The 27,592-nt window shown below is 39.9% G+C and overlaps 1 protein-coding gene across 6 annotated transcripts in view; it reads right to left on the reverse strand.

Annotated features, from left to right (window-relative positions):
- raph1a (Ras association (RalGDS/AF-6) and pleckstrin homology domains 1a) overlaps nucleotides 1–27,592 on the reverse strand; it is a 143,285-nt gene that overhangs the window by 73,199 nt on the left and 42,494 nt on the right. For 5 of the 6 annotated variants that reach the window (XM_041806244.1, XM_041806242.1, XM_041806243.1 and 2 more), the window contains exon 2: nucleotides 6,997–7,061. The gene's annotated coding sequence lies outside the window, so the exon portion shown is untranslated. Of the gene's footprint in view, nucleotides 1–6,996; nucleotides 7,062–8,937; nucleotides 9,040–27,592 lie in introns of those variants that run through there. The other variant, XM_041806240.1, reaches the window with a different exon arrangement.

Genomic DNA, 27,592 nt, shown 5'->3' on the forward strand with positions numbered 1-27,592 from the left:
ATTAGATATTTCATGAAAAATTAATCAAGATCATCATACTGTGAAGAAATTTGTGGCTGATTCAGAGCATAGACGGGTTCCTGCAGATAAAAGCATAATGAGGAAGGTTTCTGATAGACAAATTCATCAGATTAAGAGAGCAGATACTAAAATGCCATTACAAAGCAGCAAACAGGTATTTGAAGCTGCTGGTGCCTCTGGAGTCCCACCAACCTCAAGGTGTAGGATCCTCCAGAGGCTTGCAGTTGTGTATAAACCTACTATTCAGCCACCCCTAACCAATGCTCACAAGCAGAAATGGTTGCAGTGGACCCAGAAATACATGAAGACTCATTTTCAAACAGTCTTGTTGACCAATGAGTGCCGTGTAACCCTGGATGGTCCAGATGGAGGAGTAGTGGATGGCTGGTAGATGGCCACCATGTCTCAACAAGGCTGTGACGTCAGCAAGGAGGGGGCGGAGTCCTGTTTTGAGCCGGATTCATGAGGAGAGAGCTGGTAGGCCCCTTTAGGGTCCCTGAAGGTGTGAAAATGACCTCGGCAAAGACTATAGAGTTTCTGACTGACCACTTTCTACCATGGTAAAAAAAAGAAGAGCTGTTCCTTCTGTAGCAAAATTTTCCTCATGCATGACAATGCACCATCTCATGCTGCAAAGAATACCTCTGTGTCATTGGCTGCTATGGGCATAAAAGGAGAGAAACTCATGGTGTGGCCCCCATCCTCTCCTGACCTCAACCCTACTGAGAACCTTTGGAGCATCCTTAAGCTAAAGATCTATGAGGGTGGGAGACAGTTCACAACAAAAGTGCAGCTCTGGGAGGATATTCTAACATCCTGCAAAGAAATTCAAGCAGAAACTCTCCAAAAACTCACAAGTTTAATGGATGCAAGAATAGTGAAGGTGATATCAAAGAAGGGCTCCTATGTTAATATGGAACTTGGCCTGTTAAGATGTTTTTGATTGAAATAGCTTTTGATTTCAGTAAATATGACTTCCTAATGCTGTAAATTCGAAAAATGACCATTTTCAGTTCTTTACAACCAATAAAGTGTTTTAAAACTCTGTCGTGCTTAATAATGTGGAACAGTGCATTTTGAGGTTTTTATTTTTTTTTAAATAACGGTTATCATCATGAAGTTTGCTCCAAAACATCTGAATTATGCTCTAACGGCTGATGACTTGAAAAATACTCTGTCATTTGCATTAATATTTAGGAAAATAAGAGAAAAATGTCATTTCCTTAATAATGTGGAAAGCAGTGTATATCTAATTAAAAACTTGAAAGTGGTTCTTGCATTGCAATGAGACTTTGCCATGGGACATGCTGTTTCATGCTGTGAGTGAAACAAATTCATCTGGCATGTCAGGTTAAACTAGTGATGCACTGATTGTGAAAATCAGCGCTGATGCTGATATTTAAAATAACAATTTGCCTGACACCGATGTTTTTTCATTAACTGTTGTTACTAGTTTGATCTCTGTGATTGTTAACTTCCTCATCTAGGCCAGGGACCAGAATTAACCACTTTTGTTGAACACCAGTATAATCCTAGCTAGGGTTGTTAGAAAATATCCATACACTAAAATATCACGTTATTTTTCGGCACAATACTTTAACGATATGTCATTGATTAATAATTCCCCTCGTTGGTATGGTAGCTTGTGGTGTAATTTCAACTTCTGACCACTAGTTGGCAGCAGGCATTTGACTCTTCCCTCTTCTGAGATGATTTCAACATCTAAATCTGAGCCTTTTCTGTGCAAGTTTGATAAAAGAGGGCCATTATTCCTAGAAGTAAAAATCAGGCTTTAGTGCTTTGTTTCCTCAGCATGTTTCCTCAAGTTATTATGACAAAGCCAAATTTCCTTTGGCTTCTCTTCTGACATTTTTGCTCCCTAAACCCATATTTCCTTGGCACTAAGTTCCTTTAACCAATGTTCATGGCTTATTTTTTCCTCAACAAATATTCCCTTGGCCAAATGTTCCTAATGTTTCTTCAGTTTTGTTTTCTTATCCCATCTCTCCTAAAGCCAACGTTCCCTTAACCCTGTGTTCAATCTTCCTTACAAAAAGATCGATCTAAAGGTTAAAAAGGGGCTAATACAAACTTTATTAATGAGGCAATACTGTGCTAAGTCAAGGCTTGATTAGCCTTGCTCTCAATACAACCGTGACATGTGCCTTATTAATACACATAGGTAAGGTAAATGATGGACCCAAGAATTCCTTTTTCTCCCACCATTTCAATCAAATTATCAAACCAAATCTCATGGCAATCCACCTTGAAGTAGTGAAGACATGTCTCTTGACATAGCATCCCTACAGCACAATATAAGCATTGTTTTATTCATTAATACTACTTGACAGTATTAGACATGCCGTTCTGCAGTATTTCTGCCTCACATTCTTCATGCTGAGACGTTATTTTACATATGTTTACCCCAGCTAAGCTGCCAAACCCAAACAGCTCCTTATAATAAACGCAGAAACATGAACCACTCCCTCACTAACGCCCACAACCACACACTGTGTATATATAGAGTGTATATTTATACGTACACACTGTCCACTTTGATACAATCATCTGCACTGAGCAGTGGATCTGCAGCTGTGACTAAAACTATCATCATTCCCAAACTGACTGATAACAGGGCAGCATCCCATACACCCCAACACTCCCCCTTAGTTTCTGAACAAACCGTCTGATCTCTACAACGTTCCCATGAACGTGTTCCCAAACCACCTCCAGTCTTTCTCTAGTTTCACACACACCCAAACATTCAGAAACATAGACACTGAATTACTTCAGCTGCCACTCAGAGAAGGCTGCATTGGTTGGTAGCATATTTATCAGTATATTTAAGCTCAATTTAAAGGTGAGTGCTTCTTTTTTGTCTGTCTTTTTATGAGCAATTTTACTGATTAAATGTTGGATACACACTGCAAGACCCATACCTTTCTGGGAAAAAAAAACGTGCAAAAAATAACGGTGCATAAAAATCATGGCATGGTCAAGGCATCATGACAAAAAGGGTTAAAATCTTTAAAATACGAATGAGTATTTTACTTTAATAATTAGGTCAGTTGTAGGTAAAAAAGTAGCTGAATAAAAGTAGAATAAAATATTAATGTATAATATTTTATAGGCACCAAAGCTTGAGTGTGACTAATATTAAAACCATCCCTAAAGGTTAACATATATCAGTGTCAATGTTAGTACCGGCTGAAAGGAATTTATAAGTACCTGCATGTTGGAAAAATCCAATACTGTGCATCCACAATCAATGATACTATGCAGTCTTAAAGGATTTAAAGCCTCAAAATGATAAACAAGTTGAACAGAAAAATGTCCCCACTCTTCCTTGCAAAAGTGCTCCAAATCTGTCTGGTAAGGAGCCCAGCAGATTTTCACCTGGATTCAGGGCTTGACTCTGGATGGGCCAGTCCAAAACTGAAGCTCCAGTATCCTCCAGGGAGCATCTCTACTCACCGAGTCTATCGCCTTTTGGAAGTCAACATAGGCTGCAAGCAACCGTCTACTGAATTCCCGAGAGTGCTCAGTGAGGACCCGAAGTGCCAAGATGCGCTCTACTATGGACTACGGCTGAGAAATTATTCGAAAATTAGAATAAAATCGCAAAATGGCCTGCTGCAATTTTTAAAACACAGAAGGTGCAATATTTCTTTAACCTTCTACCATTGCCAACCACTTGGAACAAGCTGGCACGTTTCAGTGGATACAGCAAACTATTTTCAGAAAGAGCAGTAAATAACATCAGAGAGAATCATGTCATAGTCTACTATTAATAACACAGATCTGTGAGCTTTATATGACATGACCTTTGTTTAAAGCACACTAGGATTAGTTTGCTCTGGATGTAGATTTATAATTCTGGCTCCACAGTTGGCTGTGGTTGAAGGTTGGAGCCTCTGACCACAGACACATCAAGTTTTCCACACAGCTCAAGAGGGATGAAACACAAGCACACCGATTTCAGGAGCCCAGAAGAGGTCTGCAGTGATTCATTGTCACACAGTCACTAAAGACCATTTATTTTGGAAACCTCTACATAGCTTTGTGACCATCGTTTGAGGGCTGGTTTAATATTTATAGACTGAAACAGAAAAAGTGACAAACGGGACATTAATAGAAAAATGCTGTATGCTGTACTTTGGGTATGCCTCAAATGTGAACACAGTGGGGTTACAACAAATCTTACAAAGTATGAACCAGATGGCAGTAAAAACTTTTCCAGACACTGAAGACCAGTTTAAACAACAATTCAGCTAAGATGTAACGGTAGGCTTTAGAGAGAGACTGGAAATATAAAGGAGGAAGGAGTTGTACCAGAAGTTGCAGTATTAAGTACCAGTATAAAGTATTCACCCCCTTGGATGTTTAACCCTTTTATTGATTTTATAAATCAATCACGGTCAATATAATTTGGCTTTTTCAACAAAAATTAGAAAAAAAAAAAAAAAACTTCTTTAATGTCCACGTGAAAACAGATTTTTCCCAAGTAAAGTCGGTTAAATGTATTGCACAAAATATTGCACATCTGGACACTGCAATTTTACTCCATTCTTATTTGCTAAACTGCTCAAGCTATGTCAGGTTGCACGAGGCCCAGAGGTGAGCAGCCTTCAACAAGTCCAGCCACAAATTCTCTACTGGATGAGGTCTGGGCTTTGACTACAGGACATTCCTCTTGTTGTCTTAAAGCTAATCCTGTGTAGCTTTCTCTGTTTGCTTAAGCTCATTGTCCTGCTGGAAATAAATCTTCTCCCAAGCTGTAGTTCTCTTGCAGACTGAATAAGACTGTCTTCCAGGATTTTCCTATATTTTGCCACATTCATTTTACCCTCTACGTATCTTCACAAGCCCTCCAGGCCTGGCTGCTGGGTGCACCCCACAACATGATGCTGCCACCACCGTGCTTCACAGTGGGGATGGTGTGTTGGGGTGATGTGCAGTGTTTGGTGTCTCGTCTGATGGAAGCAACATTTTGGTCTCATAAGACCAAAGAACTTTCTTCCACTTGGCGATGGATTCTCCCACATGCCTTTTGGTGAACTCTAGTCCAGATTAAATCTGAGTTTTCTTCAACAGTGGCTTTCTCTTTGCCACTCTCCCATAAAGCTTTGATGGTGAAGAACCCGACCGACATTTGTTGTATGCAGAGTCTCTCCCATCACAGCTGCTGAAGCTTGTAACTCCTTCAGAGTATCCATAGGTGTCTTGGTGTCCTCTCTCATTAGTCTCTTTCTTGCATGCTCACTCAGTTTGTGAGGAGGCCTGGTCTAGGCAGATTTACACATTGCGCCATATTCCCTCATTTCTTGAAGACTGATTTAACTGAACTCTGGGGGATGTTCAGAGCCTTGGAAATGTTTTTGTCTCCATCCCCTGACTTATACTCTTTAATTACCTTTTCTCTGAGTTGCCTGGAGTGTTCTTTTGTCTTCATGGTGTAATGGTAGCCAGGGATACTGATTAACCAGTGACTGAATCTTCCAGACACAGGTGTCTTTATACTTCAATCATTTGAGACACATTCAGTGCGCTCAGGTGATCTCCATTTCACTAATTGTGAGACTACTTGCACCAATAGGCTGGTCCTTTGTTGAATTAGGTCAGTCACTTTCAAGGGGGTGAATATAAAGCAGTCACTTATTTTACTTTGCATATTTTTATTTAACTGACATGACTTTGTAGAAATCTGTTTTCACTTTGACAATAAAGAGAGTTTTTTACGAATTTTTGTCAAAAAAGCAAAATTATATCGACCATGATTGATTTATAAAATCAAAAAATGGGAAAAACATCCAAGGCGGCGAATACGTATTCATAGACACTGTACCTCCAAAGCCCTTAAACTTAAGAAACTAATGATTTGACTCCTTTGTACGTCTTTTTTGTTCTAACTGTATTAGACTATTATTAGGGTGTTAGTGTTACATGCATCATGCTAACTGTGAGCAGGAAAAGTGATGTCAGGAAGCACTTTTACAAAGAAGATGACAGCAAGCAGTGCAAGGCATGAAGCGCTATGCTTGCACATCATAGAAACTGGCAGTCTCACATTACATCAGAGGGCAGGCCCATAACCTAGAGCTTTGGCCAGTCTGTTGCCACAGCAATGGCTAGTGCAGTTTCCTGTGATGCAGTTTGAGCATTATATATTTGACAAGTAAGTGCCGACATTTGGAAATATCGAGTGCTTACTCAATCATTCTTTTCTTTTTAAGAAGATTATTACTGATGATCGTCACGAACCTCTTTACATACCCTCCAGTAACAGCTTAGGTGCCATCTGGGTTAAATAAGCCTACCTCTCTTCTTTGTTGGTGTTATTTTAAATTATCTGTATTACTCTGCAGCTATAACAGCCTCCATTCTTCTTAGTACAGGCTTACCACCAAATTTTGGGTTTCAGGAATTTGCTCCAATTCCGCATCAAGAGTCTTAGCGAGTTTGGCCACTGATCTTGGGCAGTAAAGCCAGGCGTTATTCACTGTTCCAGGAGACTCAAAATATTTTGGATGGGTTTAATGGCAAAGCTCTGTGCGGGCTAGGAAAGTTTGTGTACACCAGACTGGGAAAACCAGATTTTAACCAACCTTATGTCTCTGTGGTGCAACCAAACAGTAATACAACAGACTTAAGCAGAGCAGCTGCAATGGGCTTCATGTATAAGGAGACTGTAATGTTAAAACAAGAAAAGGGACTGATTGAATTCTTAAGCAATATTGGAATCAGGCTTTGTTTGGATTATAATTGTATGTTTCTTGATTTTTATTCAGCATCTTCCTAGTCCAAACCAAACCCAAGAAGCCCAGACAAGAAGAAAGCCAAATAACCACTGATTTTAGCTTAAGAGTGAGATGAACCCATGAGTCATGTAAAGACTCTGTCAAGCAAAGACCAGCTAACAATGGAACAGGATTTCACAGAGTGACAGTGAGAAATGAAATGAAAGATTCTGTTTACCTTTGGTCTGCTAACACTGCTCAGTCCAGCTCCAACACAGCACAGAGAGGATGAATTCAATCAGCCTGCAGAGACAGAGACAACCTTATTAGACATGATCATATTTCCTTTATATGCTCTTTCTTCCTGCTGACAAAACATAAACACTCAGCTTCTAAATATAGGCACTGCAACAGTCATCACTTAATACTCTAACTAACATAGGAAGTTCAAACGCCACGATTGATCAGCAAAATTATCATTGTATACTTTTCATGAAAAATGCTTGATTGTAGATTAGAATCAATGTGTTCCGTTACTGATCACCAAAACCAGTCAGCTGTGGTTGATACTCCTGGGCTGAGTGAACCAGCTGGACATAAATAAGGTTGGTCTTATCACCTACGTCTAACTGAAGAAAGATGGACTTCTGGATTTAACTTTTTTAATCAGTCAGTAATCCTCCTGCACTAAAAGAATCTGTGGTTAGATCCCCAAACTTTTTAGTTAGTAATAATAGCTAAAAAAAATATCAATCAGGTGTTGAAACCAGCAGGAAAACATTTACCAACAAGACTACATATTGTTACATTATGATGTGTATGATGGGAATTTAAGTTTTGGCAAGAAAATGTAATAAATACAGTTGTTTGACAGTGAGCCCCTTTTACATATAAAAAAAATCCTCATTTTATCACAAAAATGCCCGTAATTGAAACAGTGACGTATTATCAACAGAATAAACCTTGTGAGGTAAGAGACCGAGTGATGATGTGCTGTTCACGAGAGAGCCTGTTCTAGGAAACAACTCTTTTAGGTGAGCCATGGCAGCTGGCTCCCCTTTGAGTGCCAGTTTCCTTTCCTCCATCCTTTGTCTTTATTTAATCATAATTTAAAAAGCCAAACTGGTACTAAATGAAGAGCTGATTGGAAGCTAAACAACAAGCTCTACTCAGTTGAGCCAGATGATCTTGACCTCTAAAAAGAGATGGATCTCCTGCTACAACAACAGCTGAAGAAACCCAAATAAGATCAGGGTTTAAAACTGCGTCAAACAGTACTGAACCAAACTGGATCATACATGTATGTTGCGTGACACCACTTGTCCAGGCTTTGGACGGAAGACTGTTGGTGTTCCGATATGAGCCCCCCCGACTATTTCACTACTTTTGGGACACGAAGTACCTGTAGGGTTACGAACATCTTCGTCATTGCATTTTGAATTCTTGTTAACAGCTCCAAACATGGCCTTTATCTTAGCCTTTTTCTACTATCTGCCGCCCATCAGGAATTCTCTGCTGCGGTGTGATGTAATTTATAAAGAACCTATAAAATGATCATCAAGCTGTGTAATTCAGTTGTCCTTACTGTAGGATCCATCCTGCTAGGTTCTTTGGCTGATGAATCAAGTCTGATCATTTTTTTTACTATCAGAAGAAGTATTAAAAGAATACTGCCATCTCCATCAGCCTCGGTTAAATGTTATTTTAAACATTGGTATCAGCCCTAATTTCCCCAATCGGTGCATCTCTTCTTGTTGCATTGATGCTTTAGAGGTTTTGTACTCTTTTGTTGAACAAAGTCAGTAAAAGAAAGTTGTTGGCTAAATAAGGATGACTGTTGTGCTCCTTTTATCAAAATACAATGCCCCCTACAGGGGGCTGCAGTACACTACAAAGCTAAGTAGACTCAAAAACCATTAAACCAGCTAATATATAAAAACATTTAACATGATCAGTATCAGCCAGTCTCATTAAAAGATGACTGGTATTAACATAAAAACATGATCAGGGCATCCCTACTATATCCCCTGTTTAAAGGAACAAGCAGCATTTACAGTCTGTTTTCTGTTTAAATGGGAATCTAAGTTAAAGTTCATCTTTGTGGCTGCTTAGCATAGCACAAACACTGAAAACAGGTGGAAACTGTTAGCCTAGCTCCACATCAAACAACCTTACACACCTGGCAGCTGTCTACACACCAACTGTGCAGTCAGCAGGTGGCAATAGTGTGTGTTGTACCATCACGCTGAGCAGACTGGATGTGTGTGACCTAAAAATAACTGACAGGGAAAAACATTTAGATAGATACTTTAACCTCACATTTCAGAGTGATTCTCTTTCTGTCGACCCTCAACTCTCTCCTTCTGTCTCCTTTTCATTCACTGGATTCATCTTGCTCCTCTTGATCTGGATTTGCTGACTCAGATGAAACCAGTGGCATTTCACTAATCAGCTCATTACGTCAGGTTTAATCATGCTTCAATCACGTCTGACCTAGGGCTGGGCAATAAATCAAGTTTTAAGATAAATCAACTTCTTTTCAAAAAAAGATGAGGGTTAGATAACGCTGTTTATTTTTACATGGTTTAAGCTGCTTTAAAGAAAGACATGACGCCTAATGACTCAGTGAAAAGGACGTTTGAAGTAAGAACCATTAAAAACACGCTCATTTATCACAAGATGATAGATTTGACATGTTTAGTCTAAATGGAGAATTATCATTTTAATCTTCTCAAATCTAAGAGCATTTATATCATTAGAAATAATCAAACCGCATTAAACCCATATACCCAATAATGGGCAATTAATTGATTGCATAGCTACAAACTGCAAGCAAACTTCTCCACAGTGACAAAATTGCACAAAAACATTGGCAACATTTCTGTAAACATAGAGACAAAATGTTCTGTACTCTAAATTACAATGTATTTTAAATCATTTATTTGTGCAATAAAGACAACGTGCAGCAGTGGGTAAGTACACCTATGACTGGGCCTTGGCTCTGCCAACATTTAAGGTGTTGCATCTGTTGAGATGTTAGATCTCACACCTACTGCCTTGCAGGTGTAATGTCCTCTATAAAATCCAGTCATCCTGGTGATAGTTTAAATATGATTGCACATTACAGGACAGTTTGAGAGGTCATTCAGCAGAAGCTGAGCAGGAGAGAAATTTGAGTCCCATGTTGCTCCAAGAGGTCATACTCTCTGACCATTTAGTGGTTGGCAGTACAAATGTATGACATCATGAGCATTATATTGGCAAATATTAGCTTTAAAAGTTAATTATCGGAAATGGCAGATATGAAAATTTCAGCCAGTGTTTACAAACAATATACTGACAGTAAACATCTGCTGTATGCATGAATGAATTTGAGTTTTGGCTGGACCAACAGACCTACATCAGCTGAAGTCTTTTTTTGTTCATCCTCATCCCTTAAACTTTAAAATGTGTTCTAAGGACTGAAGTTTAAGCTCTGCACTACATGTATGTCTGCATTGATATCTGTATTGTCTAAAGCAGGAGTGTCAAACTCTTTTTTGGTCAAGGGCCGGATTTGCTCCAATGGGACAATCTGTGGCCCGGGCTAACTGTATCAGCGTCTCTTTTGGACAGCATGTTTGCAGAGCTGAGATGAAACAGATGCACTGCTGTGCCGTGTCTCTTTTTATGTTCCGCTCTGCTCTAAAGAGAGTACAATGTACCATATTTACTCATCTATTACATTGTATTGTGATCTTTAGTTTCTATATAATAGTTAGATCATGAAAAATGAGTGAAAATTTGTATTTCAGACACCTAAGTTAGTAAATATTGAAAATTAATATTTTTTTGAAAAATGTCCATCGTTTTCTCTAAACATCTCGCGAGCCGTGTGGCACCTGCTGGTGGGCCGGAAGTGGCCTACGGGCAGTAAGTTTGACACCCTGGTCTATAGTCAATTTGTAAATGTCTGCATGTTGAAAGTTAGCCAAAAACAAACATTATGCATTCCTAGCCTGCAGTGCCTGGATGTCACATTTTAGCCTTGGCACAGAGCTGACACCCAAAAAGGATCATACCAATACCAATGTTTCAAATAAAGTTTTAGCCACCTGCCTATAATAATGCTTTTGTCACCACTTATTGTGGTTTAACACTCCCACAGCAAATAAATAAATAAACAAATAATGAAGTCAAGATGAGTCTCTGTTACTGTGAATGCATCATTCAAGACTACTGCCACACAGCAATACCACCCACATTTCCCTAAGCTGCCAACATCTCAGTGTAACCTAGACAACATATAAGAGCTGAGCATTTAAAACAATAACCTGTCTATTATTGGGCGTCTGGGACTTCCTTTTTTTGTTGGGATTTAACAGTTGTGTTTAAGTTAAATCATCTTAACTCAACTCAATTTTATTTGAAAATCACCTTTATTACATAAAAACATGCAGGCCAAAGAGTGTCACAAACAGACAGCCAGAAAATAATAATAAAAGTGGAATCAAAGCAAATAAATTAGCTAAGCGTTATTAAGTAAAAGAAACAAATCAATAGGTACATTTAATGAGACTAAAGTTAAAAATAAATGTGGGAAGCATGAGAAATTTAGTGCCACAGCTTTAGGGCTCCTGTAAGGAAGACTGAAAGACTTCAGGTCTCATTCATCTCCAGGACAATTTATTTACTAAAAGACATCACTCTTCTTCTTGCACTACCATTGCTCATTTGCACATCTTCACATTGCACTATGCATTACTTGGCTTGTTTTCCATTTTGGTATCAGCTCTGAACTTATTTTTTATTGCTAACTCTATGTATTTTATTTTTTATAATATGTCATTTTTATTTTATCTGAATTTTAGGCTTTTTAATTGGGTCTAATTTCACTGCTGCTCTCCTTGTGTACGTTGTCTTTTTGTGCACTCCTGCTGCAAAATGAATTTCCCTTCACGGGACAATGAAGAGAATCAGAATCAAAAACCAAATATCAGACAATGATCAAATCAAGCTAAAAACAAGGCAGTAAAGTTACTCCAAAGCCAGATTAAAAGGATGCATCTTTAGTTTTATTCTTGAAAAAATCCAGAGGGGTTACCATTGTAATGTTAAGAGGAGTTTCAAATTTTGCGGCAGAAAAACAGAAGCTTTCTCCCAGGTGACTGTGTGGGACATTTAAAATCACAAACTTTTGAAAATCAGTTGTAAGACATTTTAAGACTTTTTGAATGGCCTGAACTGATTAAAAAAGAAAAAAAAACTCTTTTTGCACAGCAAATAGTAGAAAATGAAAGACATAAGATTTCTCAGTACAACAGACCAAGGCTGAATATTTTTATTTAATGCACTGTTTATAAATTGTCAATCAGTGTAGGGTTAAGACATTTTTTGGATATAAATGCCCAAATTTGATGATTTCTGGCACATTCAATTCCTCTATTCTGTATTATTCATGTGAACAGTATACAGGCTGCAGCAGTAAATTACATTATTACTTAGACGAGCTTATACACAAAAAAGAATGATCAGAATCTTATAATGGCTAGAAAACAAAGATTTGACAAAGACAAGTCAATGTGCCTTTTAAAAATTAAGACCTCTCACTCATGAAAATGAGAGTTTTTAAGACTTTTTAAGGCCTTAAATTTCAAATGTCCAGTTTATGACTTTTAAGACTTTCAAGGATCCATGGGAACTCTGTAAAATACATTCAAAACTATCATAATTGCACAAATTTATTGGCAATGTTTTAAAAATAGGTGGAAGAGTTTCAGTTCCACACACTTTTCTAAATGTATTCATGCAATTCAGACAGTGCTTTCTCTCTTTTAGTAGAAAAAATAAAATTAAAAGTTGCCTGTTAAGCTAAGTTAGTAGAGAAAGTGCTGTTAAACAGCAGCTATAATCCTTCATGCTTAGGCCGTATTAAATCCCAATTCCGGCACTGTTTAGTAAATGTTTTTTTCAGTTGTCCTACCAAAATAAAGGCTAAAAGCCCAAATAAAATCAGTAGAAATACAACTGAAGATCATGAAGTTCCTGTATTTTTAATACCAGTGATCAAAAGTATTAGAGCACATGATACCCAAGAGGACAAAACAGCATGACAGCATCAAAAAATGCTGCCAATGTTTTTGTTCAATTAAGACAGTTTATAGGAGTTTAATATTTTTGCCAGTCAAACAAAGAAAATTGCCCAAAATTGGTTGTTTGTTACCTCTAACTGTGTTGTAGTGATGTCATACTGGTTTCAATGTAGTTTGATTTTTGGTACGATGAATTTTGGTCCATGTGGCCCAGCTCTAGTCCAACCTCCACCAGCACACAGACTCAGGGTGTGGAGAAGCTTTGTGTAATAGTTAAATATGCTCATGTGTGTTAGGGAGTTTGCATGACTTCATCGGTCACATGTGTCTGTGAGCACGAATTCAAAAAGATCACATGCAGGAGAAACTTTGACTGTTCAGAGCACACAGACTTCAATCCTTCCTAGTCTAAGATCATTAGCAGCTCTCATATGATCCAGAGCTGCTGGCTCAAACAACTGCTCTGTTGTTTGGACAAACTCATGCTTAGCTGCTCTAACAGTGAACTGCTCATGGATACTTCAATGACCCCCCGAGCCTAAATCCTCTAAAACTGAACTAGATAACATCCTGAAGCAGCTCATGACAACATGCACATCAAATTTAGCAACAATGGAGGTGTTTTATTTAGCTGGCTTTGATGCTTCTCATAAAATGATCTGATGTGGCTCATGGACTCATGCCACAGAGCTTCATTGTCCTGAAAACATTATTATATAACTAAAGTGTCCACAGCTCAGCCCACAGGGCTTAGATAGGTAATGAAAAGATCACATAGAAAGATAAAATAAGAAAGGCTGGTCTGCCCTCAAAGTCCATGAGAGCACAGCTAAGTAAGCTAAACACAAGTCCACTTTGAAGACCGGGGTGGTTTTTGGAGTTTTACTGGAAGAAAAAGGCAGAGGGAAAAATAAATTCAATGATACCAAGAATAGATGGTGACCAAACTATGATGGAACCACAAACAAACTATAAAAATAAGGTATTTTAATCTTAACTTGACACAGAACAAAATTTACAAAAGTAATGTGTGAGCGGGTTGACTTTTCATGATACAAGAGTTTTAAACTTTAATGACAGAGACCAGAACAAATCAAACACACCTGTGACGGTACAATTGAAACAAAAATAGAAGCCCTAGGCCAAAATTTGGGGCATTTTTTATTTCAATCGTCAGAAACACTAGCAAACTCCTGCAAACTGTCAGCACAAATGTGGCTCTTGTTTTTGCACGATTATCTGTTTTTACAGGTATTTTCTTAAACCTTTAGTATTTTTATACTATTGCAAAACAGTCAGAAACAAACTTGTCCATGCCACTTTTCTAAGTGTGTCAGACTACTGGTGATGTGATCTCAAATGTATGCATGCTTCCTCTTCTGTACTCCAACTCTTAGACCTCTTAGATTTACAACTGACTCTTGTGCATGCATGTACTCATCACTGTACACTGTATAAACTGGCAGGTCTAAACAACTCACAAAACTTCTAATATGAAATTTTGTGCATGCATGAAATCCCTGGATTTATGCTAGACATACTAGGATTTTTCAGGATGAAACACAAGCACACTGGTTGTACTGGGCTACCCCCCAATGCATTGCAGCTCTTAGCTGGGCTCAGCAAGTCAACAAGTGGTTTACTTAAAAGTAGCTATAATGAAACATGTTTTAAACACTGTTCCATAATATTCAAATAGCAAGACTCAACATGTTTAGTGTTGTTGGATTGCTAACCTCTCGCTAGCTTAGCAAGACGTGGGACCCTGGAAAACAATAAGGTCATGTGATATAGAATTGACAGGTTTTTGTTGAACAGCATCTTATCATCTGCTTAGTATGCATCACTGAGTATGTAGTAGCACAAGTAGTATGTAGTTTTGGATAAAGCTAGTTAAAGAGCTTTAGAATTATTTCAGTAACAGTTGCTACAGAAAAAAACAAGTGACATTAGCAGAACAATCTGTTCTCCCTGTGATATGCTGCTATAAAGCTAACACTGATGTCTTTGACTTGATAGTTCCTTCCGCAAATCAGGCTGAGCTCTGCTGGAGTGATGTAGTTCTGACTCATTTCACTCTAGAATCTCATTTTAGGAAATAAAAACTAATGTGTCATTTAAAAACACTTCCTCATACCTCTGTGTTGTAACAGCTTTCTTTTTTCTCCCTTTATTTAGTGATGCAGAACGACATAAACAATACAAGAATATAGCCACAAGCGGCTATTGGCGGGTTCTAACCTTTTCCGCCCTTTCCAACGGCCAAGACCAGCCCTATATTCAATCAGCCCGTGGGCTTCACGTCACCCAGAGTCAATGCCTGAGCGGTCAAGTCAATACATATTATTAAAATTTGGGATATCAGGGTTTTTTTGATGTTAAGCAAACAAAAATACTCACAAAAATGCCACTACAGTATGTAAAAATCTAAGAATATGTCCCGGCGGACTTGCATAATGGTGGGTTTTAAAGGGTTAATTGATCCTGTGTATATATGGTTGGGTTTTATGGTAGAGGGGAGTTAACCATGTAACAAGATATTTTCAAAATAAATATTAGCCCACTTTTACACAAAATACACCACATTATGGCATGGCGACTCAAATGGCACTCAAAACTCGGATTGACCCGGCTACGTGTTTCAACCGATTGTGCTCTTCTGTAATAGAAATGAGCGTCTCGGTGCCCCGATGCCACATACCAACATTGGTGTGGATAGCATTAATTTTGCAAAAGTTCTATTCATTTGACTGTTTTTAGCATTATGCATATTAGCCAAAATTCCGTAATAACGCCAGTGGTGGTGCAAGAGGCTTTTTTGTAGAGACCTATCAGGTGAAGCTGTGTGAGAAATTTCAAGTCAACAGCACTTGCTGTGTGTGGGGGCGGGGCTTTTGAAGTTTTGCACTCTATGTTATAGCGCCCCCTTTAGGCCGATTGGGCTCAAATTTTAGGAGCAGCATTAAGACTTCATTTATACTTGACGTACAAAGATTGGTGTCTCTAGGTCATTCCAGCTCACCACAAATGAAGAAAAGGTACTTAATGATGAATAGGCCACGCCCACTTTCACCAAAAAATATGCTGCTCAACACATTAGTTAATACTCGCCCCTAGAACATGCACACCAAATTTGGTGAAATTCCAACCAATGGTCTTTGAGTTATAGACATGTGGTGTTTATAGCGCCCCCTATGGGTTGAGCTCAAAACGCTTTGACAGGCAGCTTCCCAGTCCTGTTGTGAACCTACATACCAAATTTGGTGATGATCGGGCAAAAGGTGTGGGAGTTCTGACCAATCATTTGTTGGCTCCGCCCAGTAGCAAAGATATTTCGGGGTCTAGCGGCCATGTTTTTGATCGGATTGGGCTCATCGATAATAGAAATTTGACATTTTGTCCCCTGAGGCCATGTACCAAATTTGGTGTTGATAGGGTAAATATTTCCCGATTTCTATTCATTTGACTGTTTTTCAAATTATGCTAATTAGCAAAAAATCTAATTAGGCGGACTTTAGGGGTCCAATTGGCTTTTTTGTAGAGCACATTGAGCTGCATCTGTGGGCCGATTTTCAAGTCAATCGGACTCACGGTGTGAGGGGCGTGGCCTTCCCAAAAAAAAGATTTTAGGCCTTAATTGTAGCGCCACCATGTGGCTGACCGGGCTCATGATTTATGGAAAGTTGCTGCACATCATTTCCAATGTTTTGGCCAAGTTTCAGCTTTCTAGCTCATTCCAGCTCACGGGAATTTTAGCTCAAGCGGCAGAACGGAAATAATAATAATAAATATAGCCGCAAGCGGCTATTGGCGGGTTCTAACCTTTTCCGCCCTTTCCAACGGCCAAGACCAGCCCTATATTCAATCAGCCCGTGGGCTCCACGCCACCCAGACGCAATGCGTGAGCGGTCAAGTCAATACATATTATTAAAATTTGGGATATCAGGGTTTTTTTGATGTTAAGCAAACAAAAATACTCACAAAAATGCCACTACAGTATGTAAAAATCTAAGAATATGTCCTGGCGGACTGGCATAATGGTGGGTTTTAAAGGGTTAAGTCATCCTGTGTATATATGGTTGGGTTTTATGGTAGAGGGGAGTTAACCATATAACAAGATATTTTCAAAATAAATATTAGCCCACTTTTACACAAAATACACCACATTATGGCATGGCGACTCAAATGGCACTCAAAACTCGGATTGACCCAGCTACGTTTTTCAACCGATTGTGCTCTTCTGTAATAGAAATGAGCGTCTCGGTGCCCCGATGCCACATACCAACATTGGTGTGGAAAGCATCAATTTTTCAAAAGTTCTATTCATTTGACTGTTTTTAGCATTATGCATATTAGCCAAAAATCCGTAATAACGGCGTTGGTGGTGCAAGAGGCTTTTTTGTAGAGACCTATCAGGTGAAGCTGTGTGAGAAATTTCAAGTCAACAGCACTTGCTGTGTGTGGGGGCGGGGCTTTTGAAGTTTTGCACTCTATGTTATAGCGCCCCCTTTAGGCCGATTGGGCTCAAATTTTAGGAGCAGCATTTACACATCATTTATACTTGACGTACAAAGATTGGTGTCTCTAGGTCATTCCAGCTCACCAAAAATGAAGAAAAGGTACTTAATGATGAATAGGCCACGCCCACTTTCACCAAAAAATATGCTGCTCAACACATTAGTTAATACTCGCCCCTAGAACATGCACACCAAATTTGGTGAAATTCCAACCAATGGTCTTTGAGTTATAGACATGTGGTGTTTATAGCGCCCCCTATGGGTTGAGCTCAAAACGCTTTGACAGGCAGCTTCCCAGTCCTGTTGTGAACCTACATACCGAATTTGGTGATGATCGGGCAAAAGGTGTGGGAGTTCTGACCAATCATTTGTTGGCTCCGCCCAGTAGCAAAGATATTTCGGGGTCTAGCGGCCATGTTTTTGATCGGATCGGGCTCATCGATAATAGAAATTTGACATTTTGTCCCCTGAGGCCATGTGCCAAATTTGGTGTTGATAGGGTAAATATTTCCCGATTTCTATTCATTTGACTGTTTTTCAAATTATGCTAATTAGCAAAAAATCTAATTAGGCGGACTTTAGGGGTCTAATTGGCTTTTTTGTAGAGCACATGGAGCTGCATCTGTGGGCCGATTTTCAAGTCAATCGGACTCACGGTGTGAGGGGCGTGGCCTTCCCAAAAAAAAGATTTTAGGCCTTAATTGTAGCGCCACCATGTGGCTGACCGGGCTCATGATTTATGGAAAGTTGCTGCACATCATTTCCAATGTTTTGGCCAAGTTTCAGCTTTCTAGCTCATTCCAGCTCACGGGAATTTTAGCTCAAGCGGCAGAACGGAAATAATAATAATAATAATAATAATAAACCGGGAGGAAAACAATAGGGTTCTACCCCTTCGGGGTTAGAACCCTAAATATAGCCGCAAGCGGCTATTGGCGGGTTCTAACCTTTTCCGCCCTTTCCAACGGCCAAGACCAGCCCTATATTCAATCAGCCCCTGGGCTTCACGCCACCCAGACGCAATGCGTGAGCGGTCAAGTCAATACATATTATTAAAATTTGGGATATCAGGGTTTTTTTGATGTTAAGCAAACAAAAATACTCACAAAAATGCCACTACAGTATGTAAAAATCTAAGAATATGTCCTGGCGGACTGGCATAATGGTGGGTTTTAAAGGGTTAAGTCATCCTGTGTATATATGGTTGGGTTTTATGGTAGAGGGGAGTTAACCATATAACAAGATATTTTCAAAATAAATATTAGCCCACTTTTACACAAAATACACCACATTATGGCATGGCGACTCAAATGGCACTCAAAACTCGGTTTGACCCAGCTACGTTTTTCAACCGATTGTGCTCTTCTGTAATAGAAATGAGCGTCTCGGTGCCCCGATGCAACATGCCAACATTGGTGGGGATAGCATCAATTTTTCAAAAGTTCTATTCATTTGACTGTTTTTAGCATTATGCATATTAGCCAAAATTCCGTAATAACGGCGTTGGTGGTGCAAGAGGCTTTTTTGTAGAGACCTATCAGGTGAAGCTGTGTGAGAAATTTCAAGTCAACAGCACTTGCTGTGTGTGGGGGCGGGGCTTTTGAAGTTTTGCACTCTATGTTATAGCGCCCCCTTTAGGCCGATTGGGCTCAAATTTTAGGAGCAGCATTTACACATCATTTATACTTGACGTACAAAGATTGGTGTCTCTAGGTCATTCCAGCTCACCAAAAATGAAGAAAAGGTACTTAATGATGAATAGGCCACGCCCACTTTCACCAAAAAATATGCTGCTCAACACATTAGTTAATACTCGCCCCTAGAACATGCACACCAAATTTGGTGAAATTCCAACCAATGGTCTTTGAGTTATAGACATGTGGTGTTTATAGCGCCCCCTATGGGTTGAGCTCAAAACGCTTTGACAGGCAGCTTCCCAGTCCTGTTGTGAACCTACATACCGAATTTGGTGATGATCGGGCAAAAGGTGTGGGAGTTCTGACCAATCATTTGTTGGCTCCGCCCAGTAGCAAAGATATTTCGGGGTCTAGCGGCCATGTTTTTGATCGGATCGGGCTCATCGATAATAGAAATTTGACATTTTGTCCCCTGAGGCCATGTGCCAAATTTGGTGTTGATAGGGTAAATATTTCCCGATTTCTATTCATTTGACTGTTTTTCAAATTATGCTAATTAGCAAAAAATCTAATTAGGCGGACTTTAGGGGTCTAATTGGCTTTTTTGTAGAGCACATGGAGCTGCATCTGTGGGCCGATTTTCAAGTCAATCGGACTCACGGTGTGAGGGGCGTGGCCTTCCCAAAAAAAAGATTTTAGGCCTTAATTGTAGCGCCACCATGTGGCTGACCGGGCTCATGATTTATGGAAAGTTGCTGCACATCATTTCCAATGTTTTGGCCAAGTTTCAGCTTTCTAGCTCATTCCAGCTCACGGGAATTTTAGCTCAAGCGGCAGAACGGAAATAATAATAATAAATATAGCCGCAAGCGGCTATTGGCGGGTTCTAACCCTTTCCGCCCTTTCCAACGGCCAAGATCAGCCCTATATTCAATCAGCCCTTGGGCTTCATGCCACCCAGACGCAATGCGTGAGCGGTCAAGTCAATACATATTATTAAAATTTGGGATATAAGGGTTTTTTTTATGTTAAGCAAACAAAAATATTCCCAAAAATGCCACTACAGTATGTAAAAATCTAAGAATATGTCCTGGCGGACTGGCATAATGGTGGGTTTTAAAGGGTTAATTGATCCTGTGTATATATGGTTGGCTTTTATGGTAGAGGGGAGTTAACCATGTAACAAGATATTTTCAAAATAAATATTAGCCCACTTTTACACAAAATACACCACATTATGGCATGGCGACTCAAATGGCACTCAATACTCGGATTGACCCGGCTACGTTTTTCAACCGATTGTGCTCTTCTGTAATAGAAATGAGCGTCTCGGTCCCCCGATGCCACATACCAACATTGGTGTAGATAGCATTAATTTTTCAAAAGTTCTATTCATTTGACTGTTTTTAGCATTATGCATATTAGCCAAAAATCCGTAATAACGGCGCTAGTGGTGCAAGAGGCTTTTTTGTAGAGACCTATCAGGTGAAGCTGTGTGAGAAATTTCAAGTCAACAGCACTTGCTGTGTGTGGGGGCGGGGCTTTTGAAGTTTTGCACTCTACGTTATAGCGCCCCCTTTAGGCCGATTGGGCTCAAATTTTAGGAGCAGCATTTAGACATCATTTATACTTGACGTACAAAGATTGGTGTCTCTAGGTCATTCCAGCTCACCACAAATGAAGAAAAGGTACTTAATGATGAATAGGCCACGCCCACTTTCACCAAAAAATATGCTGCTCAAGACATTAGTTAATACTTGCCCCTAGAACATGCACACCAAATTTGGTGAAATTCCAACCAATGGTCTTTGAGATATAGACATGTGGTGTTTATAGCGCCCCCTATGGGTTGAGCTCAAAACGCTTTGACAGGCAGCTTCCCAGTCCTGTTGTGAACCTACATACCGAATTTGGTGATGATCGGGCAAAAGGTGTGGGAGTTCTGACCAATCATTTGTTGGCTCCGCCCAGTAGCAAAGGTATTTCGGGGTCTAGCGGCCATGTTTTTGAACGGATCAGGCTCATCGATAATAGAAATTTGACATTTTGTCCCCTGAGGCCATGTGCCAAATTTGGTGTTGATAGGGTAAATATTTCCCGATTTCTATTCATTTGACTGTTTTTCAAATTATGCTAATTAGCAAAAAATCTAATTAGGCGGACTTTAGGGGTCTAATTGGCTTTTTTGTAGAGCACATTGAGCTGCATCTGTGGGCCGATTTTCAAGTCAATCGGACTCACGGTGTGAGGGGCGTGGCCTTCCCAAAAAAAAGATTTTAGGCCTTAATTGTAGCGCCACCATGTGGCTGACCGGGCTCATGATTTATGGAAAGTTGCTGCACATCATTTCCAATGTTTTGGCCAAGTTTCAGCTTTCTAGCTCATTCCAGCTCACGGGAATTTTAGCTCAAGCGGCAGAACGGAAATAATAATAATAAATATAGCCGCAAGCGGCTATTGGCGGGTTCTAACCCTTTCCGCCCTTTCCAACGGCCAAGACCAGCCCTATATTCAATCAGCCCCTGGGCTCCACGCCGCCCAGAAGCAATACGTGAGCGGTCAAGCACACGGTTTAGCCAAAAAGAAGCAAGGAAAACCCCTTTCCTGAGAACCATCTCCAAGATCCTACAGTGCTTCAGAAAGTGAATGCAACAAAGTAGCAGTCCATGGTGTCAGCATGTTTGGATCAACATATACATGTAGGTCAAGCTTCTCACACATGAACACAATCAAAAATGGCTGTCGTTGCTCCCTCTTTGACAGCACTCTTCACCAGTGCCGTTGTAGTGACATTTTATGGGCCAAATTTCAGAAAGACAACGTCATTTCTCCCATTACGTGCTCCTAACTGTGACATACACAGCTCACTTTATGTTGACATGTATCAAAGAAATACCTAACACTTGTATAGGGTGTATTGATCGCAAATAGCAGTTACAATTGAGTAATACTATGACCCAATTAAAATGATCAGAAGATTCAGTTCACTCTAGGAGGAAATAATATTTTGCCAAAATGAAAACAGGACAAATTGTGCGGTGCTACCAAAATACCAGGTGTTATTGATTAATATGTACAATATATACAGTTCAAGTGCACTTGAGGAAGTTAATAGTTAACATTTGATACACACAAGGTACAGTAAGAGTTCATTTATGCTTCTGCAATCCCTGTCAGAACGTTTATAATCCACACAACGCAAAAGAAGAGTTTAGTCAGTTCAATGGTCCAGTTCCAGAGAACATTTCTACTCCAAATAACCCAGGAGGACAGGGGTCCTTTAAAAGGGTCCCGAGCACGTTGGAGGTGGTGGGAGTGAGTGAAAGGATCGGCTGCAGAGCCTCCTACCGCACATCCAGGTGTAGGTTGTCAGAGTGAGGAGAGTTCACAGGCTGGGCTGCTGGGTTGTTTCCAATCGGCAGGTCTTACCCCTAAACCCCCACAAAACCTGGCCTGAACAAGAACATGCATGTCTAAATAACTTGTGTACACAAAACAAATGCCTAAGAAAATAAATAGCAATCATGACTGATTGTAATCAGCTTGGAGATGTACATTATTGATACACAAGTATTTCTGCAGCACCATCTTTTTGATAATAAAGTGCAATTAAGTGCAGATACAGCTACCATAATTGCATATTAATACTTCAGGCATATAATAATGATTAGGTGTTAATTCAATGCTTGAATGTAGCTAATAAAACATTAGACCAAGGTCATTCAATAAACCAGTGACAGCAAGTCACATTAAATGCAAGAGACATGTCAACAATAAGACAAAGTAGCCACTTAAGCTATAGAGCAGCACAACCAGCACTAAACACCACCACAACAATTGACTGGGTAATACACGGAAATACTGGGCTAGCATTAGCTGGATATCACCACAGAAACACATTAGATGCATAAACAAATGCTAGCGCCGATTAGCATTAGCGCCGATTAGCATTAGCGCCGGTTAGCATTAGCGCCGTGACACTCGCCAATTCCTTTGTTTACTTGTAACACGAATCACATCGGCAGTGGACGCATCTACAAGTTGAGGAGCACAACGGTTAAAACCGGATCATTTTAGAAAGAAAAACGAGTGATCTTAAAGGGCTAACTAAGTTACCTGCAGCTGCTCATGGTCCTGCTTCCCCCACACACCTGATAAGTGATAGAGAGTCTGTCTGGAATATCCCGCATGGAGCAGCGCAACTCTCGTGACCTCAAGTCTCGCGAGATTTCAAAGGACGTGATAATTAAAGCGGCAGCTTTGATGTTAAACAGGGAAACCTATATTAAAATATACAACTGGGTTACAAATACCTAATGAACACATGTGGTGATTTAACCCTATAGATCCCAGCGTAGGGTTGGCTAAGATACCAAAGTAAGCATATCTATTTTTGATTGTGGATAGATTTGAAACTACATAAGATAGATCAATCATTCCTTTCGCATGTAAAACCTGGGGAGTTACACTAACATTTCACACATTCACCATGTTTCAGAGCAGAAGGGGTCATCACAGGCTCAAAGGGGGTTATTGCAGGCTCAGGTCACATCACAGGCTCAGAGGGGGTCACTGCAGGCTCAGAAGGTCAAATCACAGGCTCAGAGGGCCTCATCACAGGCTCAGAGGGGGTCATTGGAGGCTCAGAAGGGCACATCATAGGCTCAGAAGGTCAAATCAAAGGCTCAGAGGGCAACATCACAGGCACAGAGGGGGTCATTGCAGGCTCAGGTCACATCACAGGCTCAGAGGGGGTCATTGCAGGCTCAGAGGGCCTCATCACAGGCTCAGAGGGCAACATCACAGGCTCAGGAAATTGCTTTTTGAAGTGTCATACCAAATGAGCAAAACAAAACAAAAGTGATGATGGACAGTTATGTGGATGTTAAACTCATTCTTATATTGACTTTTTGGTATTTTCTTTGGGAATAACTGATTGCCATCAAGATTCGTTTTCACATGTATGGCATTTATGATATCTTAAAAATAAAAACTTTTTTTTTTTTCCAAAAAATGTTTTCAGTATTCTAAGTACCTTACAAAGATTGGGGGATTTACAAAACATGTGAATGGACAACATTTTTTTTCCTGGTAGTCAGGAGGATATGGCTCGGTTTTGTAAAAGGTTACAAAATTGACTATATCTCAAAAAGCAAGTTATGTAGAGACTCCAAATCAATTTCCTGTGGTTCCAAAGGATATTGTGCAACTTTTTTACATTGACAAATTTGAGGGATACAGCTGTGCAATTTCTGTATTTTGAAATAGATGTGAAAAAAAACAAAAGCGATTTTCATTTTTTTAGGTTTATTGCACTTTTAAGCAATTTATTGTAGTAGTTAAGACTTAAGTCAATATATATTATTAAAATTTGGGATATAAGGGTTTTTTTGATGTTAAGCAAACAAAAATACTCCCAAAAATGCCACTACAGTATGTAAAAAATCTAAGAATATGTCCTGGCGGACTCGCATATTGGTGGGTTTTAAAGGGTTAATTCATCCTGTGTATATATGGTTGGGTTTTATGGTAGAGGGGAGTTAACCATGTAACAAGATATTTTCAAAATAAATATTAGCCCACTTTTACACAAAATACACCACATTATGGCATGGCGACTCAAATGGCACTCAATACTCATTTTTCATCATTGCTACGTTTTTCAACCGATTGTGCTCATTTATAATCGAAATGAGTGTCTCGGTCCCCCGATGCCATATACCAACATTGGTGTGGATAGCATTAATATTTCAAAAGTTCTATTCATTTGACTGTTTTTAGCATTATGCATATTAGCCAAAAATCCGTAATAACGGTGTTGGTGGTACAAAAAGGCTTTTTTGTAGAGACCTATTAGGTGAAGCTGTGTGTGAAATTTCAAGTCAACAGCACTTGCGGTGTGTGGGGGCGGGGCTTTTGAAGTTTTGCACTCTATGTTATAGCGCCCCCTTTAGGCCGATTTGGCTCAAATTTTAGGAGCAGCATTTAGACGTCATTTATACTTGACGTACAAAGATTGGTGTCTCTAGGTCATTCCAGCTCACCGCAAATGAAGAAAAGGTACTTAATGATGAATAGGCCACGCCCACTTTCACCAAAAAATATGCTGCTCAACACATTAGTTAATACTCGCCCCTAGAACATGCACACCAAATTTGGTGAAATTCCAACCAATGGTCTTTGAGTTATAGACATGTGGTGTTTATAGCGCCCCCTATAGGTTGAGCTCAAAACGCTTTGACAGGCAGCTTCCCAGTCCTGTTGTGAACCTACATACCAAATTTGGTGATGATCGGGCAAAAGGTGTGGGAGTTCTGACCAATCATTTGTTGGCTCCGCCCAGTAGCAAAGGTATTTCGGGGTCTAGCGGCCATGTTTTTGAACGGATCAGGCTCATCGATAATAGAAATTTGACATTTTGTCCCCTGAGGCCATGTGCCAAATTTGGTGTTGATAGGGTAAATATTTCCCGACTTCTATTCATTTGACTGTTTTTCAAATTATGCTAATTAGCAAAAAATCTAATTAGGCGGACTTTAGGGGTCCAATTGGCTTTTTTGTAGAGCACATTGAGCTGCATCTGTGGGCCGATTTTCAAGTCAATCGGACTCACGGTGTGAGGGGCGTGGCCTTCCCAAAAAAAAGATTTTAGGCCTTAATTGTAGCGCCACCATGTGGCTGACCGGGCTCATGATTTATGGAAAGTTGCTGCACATCATTTCCAATGTTTTGGCCAAGTTTCAGCTTTCTAGCTCATTCCAGCTCACGGGAATTTTAGCTCAAGCGGCAGAACGGAAATAATAATAATAATAATAAACCGGCAGGAAAACAATAGGGTTCTACCCCTTCGGGGTTAGAACCCTAATAATAATAAACCGGGAGGAAAACAATAGGGTTCTACCCCTTCGGGGTTAGAACCCTAATAATAAACCGGGAGGAAAACAATAGGGTTCTACCCCTTCGGGGTTAGAACCCTAATAATAAACCGGGAGGAAAACAATAGGGTTCTACCCCTTCGGGGTTAGAACCCTAAATATAGCCGCAAGCGGCTATTGGCGGGTTCTAACCTTTTCCGCCCTTTCCAACGGCCAAGACCAGCCCTATATTCAATCAGCCCGTGGGCTTCACGCCACCCAGAGGCAATGCGTGAGCGGTCAAGTCAATACATATTATTAAAATTTGGGATATAAGGTTTTTTTTGATGTTAAGCAAACAAAAATATTCCCAAAAATGCCACTACAGTATGTAAAAATCTAAGAATATGTCCCGGCGGACTTGCATAATGGTGGGTTTTAAAGGGTTAATTGATCCTGTGTATATATGGTTGGGTTTTATGGTAGAGGGGAGTTAACCATGTAACAAGATATTTTCAAAATAAATATTAGCCCACTTTTACACAAAATACACCACATTATGGCATGGCGACTCAAATGGCACTTAATACTCGGATTGACCCAGCTACGTTTTTCAACCGATTGTGCTCTTCTGTAATAGAAATGAGCGTCTCGGTGCCCCGATGCCACATACCAACATTGGTGTGGATAGCATTAATTTTGCAAAAGTTCTATTCATTTGACTGTTTTTAGCATTATGCATATTAGCCAAAATTCCGTAATAACGGCGCTGGTGGTGCAAGAGGCTTTTTTGTAGAGACCTATCAGGTGAAGCTGTGTGAGAAATTTCAAGTCAACAGCACTTGCTGTGTGTGGGGGCGGGGCTTTTGAAGTTTTGCACTCTATGTTATAGCGCCCCCTTTAGGCCGATTGGGCTCAAATTTTAGGAGCAGCATTAAGACTTCATTTATACTTGACGTACAAAGATTGGTGTCTCTAGGTCATTCCAGCTCACCACAAATGAAGAAAAGGTACTTAATGATGAATAGGCCACGCCCACTTTCACCGATAAATATGCTGCTCAAGAGATTAGTTAATACTCGCCCCTAGAACATGCACACCAAATTTGGTGAAATTCCAACCAATGGTCTTTGAGTTATAGACATGTGGTGTTTATAGCGCCCCCTATGGGTTGAGCTCAAAATGCTTTGACAGGCAGCTTCCCAGTCCTGTTGTGAACCTACATACCGAATTTGGTGATGATCGGGCAAAAGGTGTGGGAGTTCTGACCAATCATTTGTTGGCTCTACCAGTAGCAAAGATATTTCGGGGTCTAGCGGCCATGTTTTTGATCGGATCGGGCTCATCGATAATAGAAATTTGACATTTTGTCCCCTGAGGCCATGTGCCAAATTTGGTGTTGATAGGGTAAATATTTCCCGATTTCTATTCAATTGACTGTTTTTCAAATTATGCTAATTAGCAAAAAATCTAATTAGGCGGACTTTAGGGGTCCAAGAGGCTTTTTTGTAGAGCACATTGAGCTGGATCTGTGGGCCGATTTTCAAGTCAATCGGACTCACGGTGTGAGGGGCGTGGCCTTCCCAAAAAACAGATTTTAGGCCTTGATTGTAGCGCCACCATGTGGCTGACCGGGCTCATGTTTTATGGAAAGTTGCTGCACATCATTTCCAATGTTTTGGCCAAGTTTCAGCTTTCTAGCTCATTCCAGCTCACGGGAATTTTAGCTCAACCGGCAGAACGGAAATAATAATA

This window comes from Cheilinus undulatus, linkage group 15 (assembly GCF_018320785.1).
Source record: "Cheilinus undulatus linkage group 15, ASM1832078v1, whole genome shotgun sequence".
NCBI lineage: Eukaryota > Metazoa > Chordata > Actinopteri > Labriformes > Labridae > Cheilinus > Cheilinus undulatus.